Below are 10,418 nucleotides of genomic sequence, written 5' to 3'. Positions count from 1 at the left end.
TGGAACCCGGGTACTGCTCTCAATGCAGTCCTCCTGGTCCCACGAAGGCGAGACTGTTGGCACTGGGAGCCGACCTGAATGCGCTCCTGTGCCTGTGCGCAACTGGATGAGGGGACTGGTCGTGCAGCCTTTCTGCCAATTGGTACCTTTGGTCTTTCCCTCTCCCAGCAAGAGCAGAAATAAACCCCACGGAAATCAAAGGTTGGTCCAGCTACCCCGGAGGTTCTGTGACATTCGCTGCCTCATTGCCTCCCTCATCCAGTCACAAGCGAGGGAGGGAAGAGGCAGGGATCAAAGGAGCACCGCCTGGGTGAGTTTTTATTAGGAGCGTGTCCTGCTCAGCCGTTCACCTCGAGGAATCAATCATTTCCAGCAGACATTACTCATCTGAGTGACACAAACGGAAGCTTTGACAATGGATGTGTTTGCAAAGAGTCATTTGAATGTGTTGGATGTCCACCACCGCTGAAATCAGGGCACACCAACTAGAAACAGCTGTGTATCCGGCAGTACACATCTAAAGAAAAGCCTGCCCTTGCTGGTGCTTCGAGTCGGTAGGGGGTAGTCACATCACTTTCAAATAACACCACCGTCCTCCAGTGTGTAAGTGACCACAACTGCTGGGCACAGGGCCCGAGAAAGAGCAAGCACAGAAGGGTAGGACAGGGTTCCTGGAGCAGCTCTGTATCCCGGAGATTGGCATGTAGCGCAGTCCAGTGCTTCAGGGAAAGTGTGCACAATGGTGAGGGAGCGAGGAGCGGCTTTACCTTGGGGAATCTGGGACCAAGAAGGACCTCAGTTCTCCCCATCACCAGCTCTCTAATTCCACACTGCTTGGGATACCCTTTAGTCACGCATTGCTTCCCGCTAATTCTCTGCTCTCCTGCCTAATGCAAGGACCTCCCTCACGAAAAGATTTTGTATTCATTTTATGGAGGGTGGAATTGTCAGTTTTTACCAGCATTCATCTGAGAGCACTCTGGGAACACCCTTGCCTGCCCTAGAAGGATGGAGCTGTGTTCTCTATCAGTTGTCTTGCCTGTCTTTCTCCCCAGCAACGCTCTGCAACCTGCAGCTCCCTGGAGTTCTGTTCTGTCCCCAGTTCCACTTTAAAGGCCATATGTAATAAGTCTTGGGGGAGTGGCTTAACCTTGGGGTTTCTATTTTACTTTGTTTTTTTTTGGAGGGGGGGGTGGTATGGTGTGGTGTGTGTCTGAGAGCTGGTTGAACCCAGGGCTTCAAGCATGTTGGGCAAACACTCTACCAGTGATCAATATCCCAGCAAGAACTTACAGGAATTTTGCTATTGTTTTTGTTTTCATGTGGTGTAAACTTTTCATTAATTAATTGTGTGTGTGAGTGTGTGTGTGTGTACTGGCACTCATGGTGGTCAGAGGAAATCTTTCAAGAGCTGTTTCCTTCCTCCCACCATGAGCTCTATCTGGTCTCCTTGGGACATGCTTTTACCCACGGAGCCAACTCCTTAGCCCTCTGTGGATATTTTTGACATGAAAGGCATATCATGATATTATATCATTCCTACAAGTGCACCACCCAGCTTAAAATACTTAAAAACTTACCAATATCCTTAAAGTCATTTCATATAATGTCTAATGACAACTGCCACCACAGCCAGCGAACTGTGTGGACCATTGCTCATTTCCAAAGGTACATGTGATTGATGCATATGTCCCTCAAAGATATTCTCTGGTGGGGATTGGGGGCTTTCATTTTTCCTTTAGTAGTGTGAGATGTGGTTTGCCTTGCGATTTATGTTTTGTCTCAATTTGCCTTTGGTAGGTTTCATCAGTCCTTGTGAAGGCGCAAGTCATAAACAATCCCACACCAGTTTGGAATTATGATTAATAGGGTGGTATTTATTTAAAGGGGAATAAACTTACAGATCACCGTCCCAGACAACAGCCCTCTGTGCAATTAGGAAGAAGTCTAGTCGCCAGAACCGGAGCAGGAAGTAAAAAGAGCGAGGAGGGAAGTAGCCGCTTTTTTAAAGGGAAAGAGACCACGCCCCAATGGGCTGGTATCTCGGCGGCTATTGGCTGGAGGAGCAGAAGGACCTCCCACAACAGTCCTTGTTTTAGATGAGCCATCGCTTAGTGGATCGCATCTGTCTTTTGTTTTTTTTTCACTCTTCCCTCATCCTGTGATAGCTTCAGAGCAGCACATAAATGAGAGACTCAAATCCAATGTGCCCATCTGTTTCCTAACTGGTGAGTTTGGTCCATTTCTGTGTGATGCTGTCATGGATCCAAGTCCATTGGTTTGTTAACATTCCCTGGACATTTGGCATCTCTGTTCTGTCTCCCACAAGCTGCTCCCTCTGGTGTTCTTTCACTAGAATGTTCTAGAGTCCCGTCATGAGAGCTTTCTTCTGACTTCTGCAAGACTCTTCTCCAAGGTCAGCTTCTCATAGAGGCTTCTCCTGACTATCATGTCATTTCGCTCCAAAGTTACTGTGTTTCCTTGCCTTTCTTCCTTCCCTTTCAGCAGTCTTTATCACATGGTATGTCTTTTTAGATGCCTTCTCCATAATAGAAATGGGATTGGCAAGTATGAAACTGTACGGGATAGTCTGGATATAATGCAACACTCAGAGCTCTTCTCCCTTTAGAGGAGGGCAATGGTGGGAAGTGCTTGGTCTTTATTACCCAGCAGCACTTGACCAAATGGTTCTTTCCTTAGCCCTTGTTTTTGTCCCCAGGAAGTTGACTCCCTGTCCTTTTTCATTTTTTGTAGATGATTTCACTTTTCTCTCTATTGTCTTCTTTTCATCACTGGTGTTTTAGGATTTGCCTCAATGTTTGCGATGGTATTTATTTCCCAGCCCCACACCTCAAGTTTCCCCAGTAAGGAGTAATAGTTTTTTATCAGTTCTAGAAAATTCTTGGCCATTGTCTCTCTGGATGTTGAGTTTTGCAATTCTTGCTCTTCTGCCCTGGATTTCTGAAAGACCTGTGACCATCTCCACTGTCTCTTCGTCACCTGACCTTACCTCTCATCTCTCCCCTGGGCCACTTTACTGGTGGCTCTCAGGCCATGGTCAATCCATTTCACTACTGCTCTTGAATTCCAGTAGATGATTTTGTCAAATATACCAGGACTATTTTTATGTAAGTTTTCTCATTATCTATGCTTCTCATCACCTTTCTTACTCATTCAAGTACTTTTAATGTGATAATTTTATAGTCTGAATATTATAATGTCTGAACACACTGGAGTTTAATATGTTCCTGTCATTTCTCCATGGTTATATTTGTGTATCCTGTTTGCAGTTTCTCTTTGTTTTTTTAATTTTTTATTGGGTTTTTATCCTGGTAGATTGTATCTTATCCTGCTAGATTGTATCTTTGGGAACTGATGTGAGATTCCCCTCTGTATGCTGTGAATATGTTTTATCACCATTGGTTAAAAAATAAACTGTTTCAGCCAATTGCTTAGCAGGCAGGAAATAGAGAGAGAGTAGGTGGAGTCAGGAGATGCCAGGTAGCTGCCAAAGGAGAAAGATGCTGGAAAACCTTACCAGTAGGCCACAACCTCGTGGTGATACATAGATTAATAGAAATTGGTTAATTTAAGACAGAAGAGCTAGCTAGAAATATACATGAACCATTGGCCAAACAATGTTGCAATTAATATATTTTTATGTGATTATTTGGATCTGGGCAGTCAGGAAATGAATGAGCAGTCCCCATTTACAAGGAACTTTATGAACTCTGAGCTCTGAGTACAGTCCCAGGAAACTGTGATCAACCCAGGACATAACAAAGTTGATTTACTATGGGTACCTTGGGACATACAAAGAAGAATTATACTCCAGAGAAGCACAAGGGCCCAAGACTCCAGAGAAGAACCTGTTTCTTCCTCCTGATCTCAGAACGCCAACACAGCTCTCTAAATTTCCTTTAATAATTTTCTTACCTTGCTGTCTTGCTGTATATTCTATAACCCTGCCTCCACTCTCTGAGGTTCTCTACACTCATCCTCCAAGGGTCTATGAGCTCCATCATGTACAGAAATGATTCACACCCACTCCCAGCAGGCTTTATTGCATTCAAAGAGCATCTCCCAAACTTACCATGAAAGATTCATTTTTCAGTCCCATGAAGGATCTGACACCATGAACAACTCTTCTCCACATAGTGACATTTTACCTCAGCAACAAGTCAAGTCAATTACAACCACAAAGGCTTATTTCTTGTTCATGCAACATTTAGCCTTGGGCTAGCTAAAATTCTGTTCTTCATTCCGTGGTACCTGTTCTACATGAATGTGCTGTCATCTGACCATAGAATGCTATAGCATCTCACATCATTCATTAGCTTGGGTGACCTCAGGGCAATCTTGCCATATGCCTCTAGTGCTTAATTAATCAGCTAGTCATTATAAGGTTTCTTCTTTCGGATTGAAGTGCAGGAAATTCAGAAGGATGGAGGAATTCACAGCACAGCTTTTCTGAAGTAGCATGTCTTACCTCAAATGGTGATAAATACACACATAAAAGTACACGGATCATAAATCTACAAGTCAACAATTTTTCAAGGGTCCTGTAAAGGCTGCTGGAAGCTATACTTACATATCAACTAAAAAATTGCCAAGCTTCACAAAGGGAACGTGGAATTCAAGTCATGCAGAGTGACACAAGCATCTAAAGGCCAGAAAGCAAGACCTCTCTTGACAATGTGGCCTCCTCGGCAGCACCCTTCACACTCTCCTCAAGACCCCTCTGGACAACGTCGGCTCCTCAACAGCACCCTTAACCCTCTCTCATTAAGCAAAAGAAAACATCTATTTTAAGGTTGAGAGAAATTTTATTAAAATTTGAGAGAGAAAAAAAAGCAGGATGGTCAGGCTGTAAAACATGGAAGCTGCCTGAAAGACAGAAAGGGAGAAAATTGTGCCTTTTAAATTGAGGTCCAAGAAAGCCCACTGGACTCAGCAATGGAGCTCAGCAAGCAGCTGCATGGCAGGAAAGGGCAGAGGGTAAAGTTTCAGAGAGAACAAGTGAAAAGGCCCAGAGCATCAAGGAAAGCATGTCCTGACTTTGACCAGACGAAAAGGACAAGGTTTTCTGAGTTAGGAAAAGTAGGCACACGAGTGCCGTAGTCCTCCTGGCAAGTGGGCAAGCACCCACCCGACATTATTGTAATAAGCATGGCCAGCAACAGCAGCAAGCCAGGCCCTCACTCTGCACGGAGACGAATGCAGGGAACTGGCAGGTGTTGCTGCGGCTCTTTCCAGCAGTATGGATTCACCCACATGGTGTGATGCCCCCTGCAGTACAGCACTGACCTCCAGCTAATTAAGATGAAGAAACGACTGTTTTCCACTTACATAAGTGGTATTTTTATCTTCAACATTCTTTGGAAATGAGTTTTTTTTCCCTTTGATTTTGTCTTCTCTTTTTTTAAAGCCAGTGCGAGTTCCAGGGTTTAAAGGGAACAGTGGCACTCATCTGTCCAATTATCTTCATGAATTTACTCCCTGTCTCCTCTGTTACATTTCCAGCTTTGCATTACAGTAATTGGTGGGTGGGATGTTACCTCTGACCACAGAAAAAACACCAGAGAGGAACAAATCCCTCCTCTTGTTATGCTTGACAGCCTGGCACACATATATTTGGGGATCCCTGAGCTGCCAGTCCTACCTGACCTGGCCCAGCCCCTCCTCCACACAAAGTAAGGGCACTGAGTCATCAGGAGGTACAAGGGATGGAGGACATGAGCCCTGTCTGCTCGAAGCTTTGGCAGCTGTGGTGGCATCCCTTAGGAGCTAGGCTTCATCTGACATGGTGAATGGGGGAAAGATGCAGGGAGAAGCCATGCCTTCAATCTAAGGCTCACATTTATCACCGCTGTGCCACTATGGGGAGACTTGGTCTCCTCAGTGGGAAGCCAGGAGGGACCATCTTGGGTTGAGTTTCCTTGAAATTGTCATTTGCCTGTCACTACATCAAGGTATGTTTGTGAAAACAGAAATAAGAAAACATCCATATTCCATGGCAACAATCTCTACATTATCGAGTTTGGTTTTTTTGTTTTGTTTTGTTTTCAATATTTCACACAGTTTAATGAAAATGAATTCTGAAACAAGATATAACAAGATAAAAAACTTACATAACATCATTTTCATGCCTTAATATTGGTTTCACATGATTTGAATCCTTGAGAATTACTTATATATATATATAATATTTATAAATAGTAAAATATATATTTCTTCATAACGCATATAGAACATGTTAATCATTTCAGAGCATCGAGTTTGTTTTTAATGAGTATTACGAATTTCCTGGCTAGATGAGTCAGTCAGAAATGGTTTACAAGCCTGACAACCTGAGTTCAATTCCCAGAACCCATATGGTGAAAGGAGAGAACCAACTTTTAAAGTTGTCCTTTGACCTTCATACCCACACTGTGGCAGGCAGGCACACACATGTGTGAACACACACACATATGGAATGCAATTTTAAATGCAATAAAAAGTAAAGAAGTTGTTTTTACAAAGTAACACAGAATGTGAGACCCTAAAATTAATACCTCTGTTATTTCTGAATTTTTAAAACATTACAAAACCTCTTTTCTTGTTTCTGTGGTGTTCTGTAGGCTTTTTGTACCTGTGTGGGCATCTCTTGCTCTAAGCTTCGGGAATTTCCTTCTACAATGTTACTGCTGACATTCTCTGTGCTATCCGCATGGTATTCTCTGTCTCTGCCTGTGATTTGACAATTTGGTCTTTTGTGGGGTCCCAAAGCGCTCCCAAGTTCTGTTCATTTGTTTTTTTAATTTCCCATTGACCTTTAGTAAGTGATCCAATTCCTCTACTTTGTCTTCCAACCCTGACTCTGTTTTTAGAATGGCCAATTCTATCGGGGATATTTTCTACTGAGGGGAATTGGCTTCTTTTTTCAGTTTTATGAACACAGATGCAAAACTTCTCAATAAAATACTTTCAAATCTAATCCAAGAACACAACAATAAAGATCATCCACCATGATCAACTCAGCTTTATTCCAGAAATGCAGGGATGGCTCAATATACAAAAATCAATACATATAATCTACTATTAAACAAACTAGAAGAAATCACATTATTGTCTCATTAGATGCAGAAAAGGCCTTTGACAAAATCTAGCATCCATTCATGATAAAAGTCCTAGAGAGATTAGGAATACAAGGGAAATACCTCTACATAATACAGGCAATTTACAGCAATCCTATAGTCGACATCAGCTTAAATGGAGAAAAACTCAAAGCAACTCCAGTAAAACAAGAGACAGGACCAGACTGTCCACTCTCTCCATACCTATTCAATATAGGAGTTGAAGTCTTTGTTAGAATAAGAAAACAACTGAAGGAAATCAAGGGGATACAAATTGGAAAGAAAACCACCAAAGTATCTTTATTTGGAGATGGTATGACAGTATACATATGCGACCTAAAAAATTCCACCAGGAAACTTCAACAGAACATGAAGAAACCATGGTATTCACCTGGAAGCTCCATCCCCACAGGCTAGCTTTCATAGTGTTGGAGGGGGCTCTGCATGTTACCGGAGGAGACAAGCAATCACCAGTCTTTCCCAGCTTTGAACTCAGTGAACTACAATATTGACTGGCTTAGCAATAATGGCATGAATGTCATGGAGTAACCAATGACTTTCTGGTTGTATTTAAATCTCATTCCACAAATTGAAAGCAATGCTTGAGTCTGTTATCAGGTCAAGGACTGTGGTTAGAAAAGTCATTGAACATGGAAAAGAACCTGTTGCATTACTCTCCTGAATAGGCCTACTATTAAATCAACTCCTATGACGTACTGATATACCCATAGACCATAACATCTCAAAACCCTCATCAGAAAGCTTCTTCATGTAGTAGATAATGATGAACACAAAGGCCCACAGCTGGTCAAGGTGCCGATAATAAGAGACTAGAGGATGCTCTAAGTGGGACAACCACATCACACCTCCTCCTCTAAATACTCAGGAATCTTTATGAAAGAGGGAAGAGAATGATTGAAAGAGCCAGGGCAGCCAACGGCTACAGGGAAACAGTGTTTTCTGGATGCAATTAGGCAGTTGCACATATGAACTCACAGCAGATATGACAGTGTGCACAAGATGTAAGAAAGCTTAAGAGAAACAAAATCCCAGCATGGAGCTGGGAGCCGGGCATGAAGTCTCATTCTTAGCTAAGGAGCTATTGACAGTTGATAGCTACTGGAACAGGGATAATCAGTTTTCTTGAACAGTGTGGTCCTTGGTAGAGTCACCATGTTCCAGAGGATTGCCACATGTTTAAGAAAAAAGGATTGAACATAAAATTGGGTTTACAGAGAAGGCCAGATCTTGGAGTTTAAGGAATGAAATCTGGCAGATGGATGTGTTCCACTTTACAGAATTTGGAAATTAAAATATGTACACCACACCATTGACACAATTCAGGTTTTCAGCAGGCAACTGCCTTAAGCTCAGAAAAGGCTGATTCAGTAATCATACATTTATTAGAAGTTATGGCCTTTATGGGTATACCTACACAAATAAAGACAGATAATAATATTCCAGCATTTGTCTCTAAGAAAATGAAACAGTTTTTTGTTTATTATAATATAAAACATATTGCAGGTATACCACACAATCCTACAGGTCAGGCAGTTATAGAAAGTTCAATTTGAACTATAAAGGATATGTTAAACAAACAGAAAGAGATGCAAAATGCCCCCAGAAATAGATTACATAATGCTTTATTAACCTTGACTTTTCTTAATGCTAACAAGAAAGGAACAACATCAGCAGAAAAACATTGGATAATAGGAAAGTCTTATGAATTAAATCAGCTGGTGTATTTTAAGGATGTGTTGACCTCACAATGAAAGCCAGGAGATGTGCTATGTTGGGAAAGAGGTTTTGCTCTTGTTTCCATGGGAAAAGAAAAACTATGGATACCATCAAAATTAATAAATATTCACTTTGAAAAGGAAAAAAATCTCTTGAGAAAGGTAAATGACAGCTCATCCACAGAGGTGACAACCATTCAGGTGGTAGGGAAAACATATAGGGTTGGGGCAGGGTTCTGTTCTTGTCTTTTCAGGAAAATACACATCTTCAAAAATTCAAGAGACCCTGGATATTTGGATGCCAACAAAAGGAAAAATAACTATCCAATGAAGATCATCAAGAAAAAGGAATATGACTTGTAATGACAGATAATCAAAACATATACATTTAAATATATATCATATATAGAGCTGTCTTTGGAGTTGGACAATAGCTCTCTCCTTCTCTAAATCCAAGCATGTAGTTAAAATAATAATTCAGAGTTTCTGTCTCATGTCAAAAGCCATCTGGTATGAGACAGAAAGAAGAAAGAATTTAGAAAAATGTTACTTTTCTTCATACCTATTTTTGTCTCTATTGTACTTTTATATATATAAAAGTATATATATATTATATATATAAGTATATATATAAGTACAATATATATATATATATATCTGTATATGTCTATATAAATAATGTTTAAATTTTCCACATGAACAATGAATTTTCCTGAAGTAATCTTTGAAGTTTCCAGGAAGAAGATGGGGCCCCATAACAACTCCACCTGGTTGATATGACACCATGATACTATTATAAGACCTGCTTTGGGTACCAGCTGCTCAAGATGGTTCCAACTTGGTTAGCTTAAATTGTGCACTTTTAATGTTCTAGCCAGAACTCCAAATAGGAATCTCATAAAAGCCCTACCAAATACTCAGAGACTATTTGCAGTTATACCAGACAGTAATCTTGAAACTTAACCATCATTTTACTTTCACAGGATCCCATAGAAAGAACATAGCTCCCATGACAGCTGGAAGTAGTTCTAGAAGAAGACATCCCCTTTCTCAACAAAGTTTGTCCTCAGGGTTAGGGACATAATTTAGGGGTTGATTATAATTGGTATAGGATTGGGGGTTGGGGTTGGGGAAAATTATGTAGAAATCTCTTTGAAAAAAGAAAGGGAAATTGAATGGGATAATAGATTAGTGTGAGCTTACTCACACTAATAATAATAGTGAGTAATAGAGTGAATGTTTGTGAGCTATTATTTATAAGCAATTTCCATTGGTATATACTCTTGTATATTGATATAAGCTTAAATTATATTGAATATGTTCCTATTTTCATCTACAATATTTGTATACCTAGGCAAAGTTATTTTGTCATATTGTGTGCATGCATGCTTCTACCTCTGCTTAACACATTTTATATATTGATACAATTTTAGAATATATATATCATATTGGAATATACATTTCTAGCTCTGATTAAGGTACTTATACATTGTTTACATTTTGAGGTCATTGTTTTCATTTGTTGCACAGTCATTTAAAGATTGTTTAATATTTTAATAGGAAGTCT

Source organism: Chionomys nivalis, chromosome 14 (assembly GCF_950005125.1).
Source record: "Chionomys nivalis chromosome 14, mChiNiv1.1, whole genome shotgun sequence".
Classification (NCBI taxonomy): Eukaryota; Metazoa; Chordata; class Mammalia; order Rodentia; family Cricetidae; genus Chionomys; species Chionomys nivalis.
This window is presented reverse-complemented; position numbering follows the sequence as displayed.